The following is a 3,591-nucleotide window of genomic DNA, read 5'->3' on the forward strand; positions in this document are numbered from 1 at the left end:
CCCTTTCTTTTCTGCCTCCCTTTTGATTCCTTCCATTTCTCTTGCAACAATTGCTATTTCAGCACTTCTATAGTACCAGGTGCTGTGAAATAGCTAGGAGATTTAATTTGAATAAAAACAAAAAGCAAGATCTGACAATAGACAAGAGGGAAGGGAAACTGTCATTGTGCCAAGGAAATTAGCAGCAGCATCTCCAATGGGTTTATTATAGCTACGCTATTAGTTACAGATAAAATGGTCTCTGGTGGACTTTATGGACAATGAGTGTGTTGGAATTGTGAGGAATACCTCACAGAACCTACAGGAAGGCCATGTGTCGGCTATGGCGAGAGCCAAGCAAGGCAGAGCTGAGACAACCTGGACATCACCAATGGCTGCGGCCACTTCTGCCACTAGCATCACCTCTAGTTGCAGGACACTAGTACTCTGAACTCTTGTCACCCCCCCATCGTGGACTTCCCACTCCATTGCAGGGGCCATACAAAATCCTTCATTGACCCTTCCTTTTGCTTCACTGCCTCCATCAAACAGAGTCACCTGACTGGTCATACTTAGGTCACAGGACCCGAGGGGAAATGAATGTTTAACCTCTTTTTAGCTTCTGTATGGGGCAGTGGAGCTGCCTCTTTCTTGTCTCTGTTTGAAATCCCACACACAGGCGTATGAATCCTAGTCATCCCAAAAGTCAAATATTCACTAGAGACAATTCCAGAAGAGGAAGTAGCATGTTGTGAAGGCAGAGGAGTTGACTCGGGATACCTGGGCTCTCTATAACATGTGACTGTTGTTCCCACGTGTTTGCTAGCCCTTTCCAGTATGAAGTTTTTCTAGATAGTATCCTATTGCTCAAGAAATATATCAGTAAACCAAGTCATACCCACGTTTGCAGCATTTAGCATTTATGACCTTTCTTGAAAGCCCTTGGAGGTAACATAGATCAGAATATCTTCACTATGTATCACGAAGGTAGAAGAATACAAATGAGAAATGGTAAAGGTCAGATATATATACACTGGACAAATGAACTGAAGTGAGACAGAGAGACATGGTGCCGACGTTATGGTTACGTTTGTGCTCCTGAGAAAAAGAAAGAGAAAACAACCTGCTAGGGGAACCAGATTTCCCTCTTAACAAACAGTTCAACAGAAACAGGGCAAATAACACAATCTAAGAGGCACCGTATGTCAAGTCAACACAAACACCAGCTGGACGTAACAGCCTAAATACAATTCAGGCTTCTGTTTCACAGACATGTCTCCAGAGGTGGGAAGTTCAATACAGACTAGCACGGACTACAAATGATGCAGAACTCATCTTTGTGCCATTATCATTCATCAAAGGCCATAGAGTAAAAGCATCAGGGACAAATGCTGAAAGGTCAAATGCCCAGAGTGTTTTTCATAGTAAGTGTTAGGAGAGTGGAGGGCCTGGTTGTTGCCCGGGGCTGGCTCCTGGGCATGGATGAGGATGGTTCTCTCAGGTGACTTCCGAGATGTATGATTCTATCCCCATACTCCACTGAGAATGGTCACCTCCTTTTTTCTAGTAACTTATCCTTTTCCTGGGCTGGCTTTCCCTCTGGGTCTCTGGCCCTGTCCTTGCCCCAGCATGACTTTTCCAGGGTTGTTGCAGGAGGCTCACGCAGGAGCTCCGTTCCCACGAAGACTCCAACCCCACCACCATGAACGGGGCCTGATCCCCCACACGCCCACCGCTGTGGGCTTTTGGAGCCTGGGCTCTGCCCCTCTACTGCTCCCCAGTCACTGCTTTCTTCCTACATCGACAGCTACAGGTATCTAAGCAGTGGATCCAAGCCCTGGAGGTTGGTGAGAGCCACGTCCTGCCTCTAGATGAAATTGGGAGAAGAGAGCATGACGGTAACCCTGCTGGGTGCCAATCACTGCCCTGGCTCTGTCATGTTTTCCTTTGAAGGACACTTTGGAACCATCCTTTACCCAGGTGATTTTCGGTATACACTGTCCATGCTAATGGGGTCAGCCCTCACAGGGGGAAAACAGATCCATAGTTTATGTCTAGACAACACCAACTGGAGCCCAGCCTTCTCCTGATTCTCCCTCCAGGAGAAAAGCCGCCCACCAGATTGTCGAGCTCATTCGAAAGCTTGGACCCGGTAGCCTGGGAAACGAGTCCCACTATTGGAGCAGCTGGCCCTGGAGCTTCAGACCTGGGTGGTATTGAGCCTTTGGCGCCTGGAGTTGGTGCAGCTGTTGGGCAGGTGTGTTCACAGTGGTGGCAAAGGCAGCCGCATCCACGCGCGGATCACGTGGAGATCTGCCGTTCTGCCATACAGCACCGGAACCAGACCCACCCTACCATGGCTCGCCTTCCCACGGCTAGAAAATCCACACTCCCACCCCTCCTCACCTCCACATCGTCGCTTACTCTCACGATTCCTCCAGTGTCCAGCTTCCTGCCTTTGTCACAGCACTGAAGCCTTGCCACGTGGTGCCCACTATCAGTGGCAGACGGACAGGGGTTTGCAGGACAGCCTGAGCCCCAGGTTCTGTGTCCCTGATTCCAGACTCTGTGTGGCAATACATGTGCTCCTTCTCTGGAAAGCCACGCATTGTCTGCCTGTTGTTAGAAAGGAGGCTAAAGAAGCCAAGAGCCCCGGGTGTCCTGTGTGAATGCCTGCAGGAAAACGCAGATCAGTCTCAAGCTGACAGTGACTCGAAGAAGGCCGGGAATGAGAACCTTTCTGGGAACCTTGAGAAGCAGCCCTCCCACCATCCTTTGCGGATCAAGAAGCAGTTGTTCAGACCCCTGTAGCAAAGAATGGGATGGGACAGTCCCTTTCTCTGAGTCCCAGAAGACGGTGACTGTACTGACAGCCCCTTGGGTTTTTCAGTGCATGTAAGGTCTGCAGATGAGGAATTTATCTCCGGGAACTGGGGAGGAAATTGGTGTAGGGCCCCACTTGGTCCCCAGGGGAGACAGTGATGGCTTAGTGGCCTCGGGGAACCAGAGTGCCTGGAGGGGCCGGGATTCACCCCTGCCTCAGAGCAGCAAGGCAGCCCCTCTTTTGGCTCCTGAGTTCAGGTGCCTTGTGTTAAAATACCTCTTGACTCCAGTGAAACTTTTCCAGGTAGACTTCTCTTCCAGGGGCTTTGACCAGCAAGTGGAAAAATACCATAAATGCTTCCTGAGGCCAGACAGGAGTGTACAACCTTATTGAGCCGACTCTGCAGTTTTGAAGATAGTGGCTGAAGGCTGGTGGGTGAGTGTGTTTGGGGCCTTACTTCTCTGTCTTCACAGAATCCTGACAGGTGCATCCGGGAGCAACGCTTCTCAAAGTGTGTTCACTGGCTGCCTAATGCCTATGGAAGCCTTAGTTGATAGTTGACCATGTTGGAGAAACACATTTCATTATAACCCCTTCACAGTATGAGCACATGCAAGGCTCTAAGAAGGCCTGCAGTAACATGATGTGTTTACATTTGTTTAACACAGCACTTCTCCAGCTTTTTGAACATGCAGTCCTCTGACGTGGCTGCAGAAAGAGACAGTCTGAATCAGAAAGGCCTCGGTTATCCCCATTGCTGTTTTGTGTGCCCTGTGCCAGTCTCCATG

At 49.6% G+C, this 3,591-nt stretch overlaps 1 pseudogene; it reads left to right on the forward strand.

Moving 5' to 3' along the window:
- The first annotated feature begins 322 nt into the window (after nucleotides 1-322).
- Nucleotides 323-3,196, forward strand: LOC109456637 (5' exonuclease Apollo; annotated as a pseudogene).
- Nucleotides 3,197-3,591: the final 395 nt, after the last annotated feature.

The sequence above is a fragment of the Rhinolophus sinicus genome, linkage group LG11 (assembly GCF_036562045.2).
Source record: "Rhinolophus sinicus isolate RSC01 linkage group LG11, ASM3656204v1, whole genome shotgun sequence".
NCBI classification, from domain to species: domain Eukaryota; kingdom Metazoa; phylum Chordata; class Mammalia; order Chiroptera; family Rhinolophidae; genus Rhinolophus; species Rhinolophus sinicus.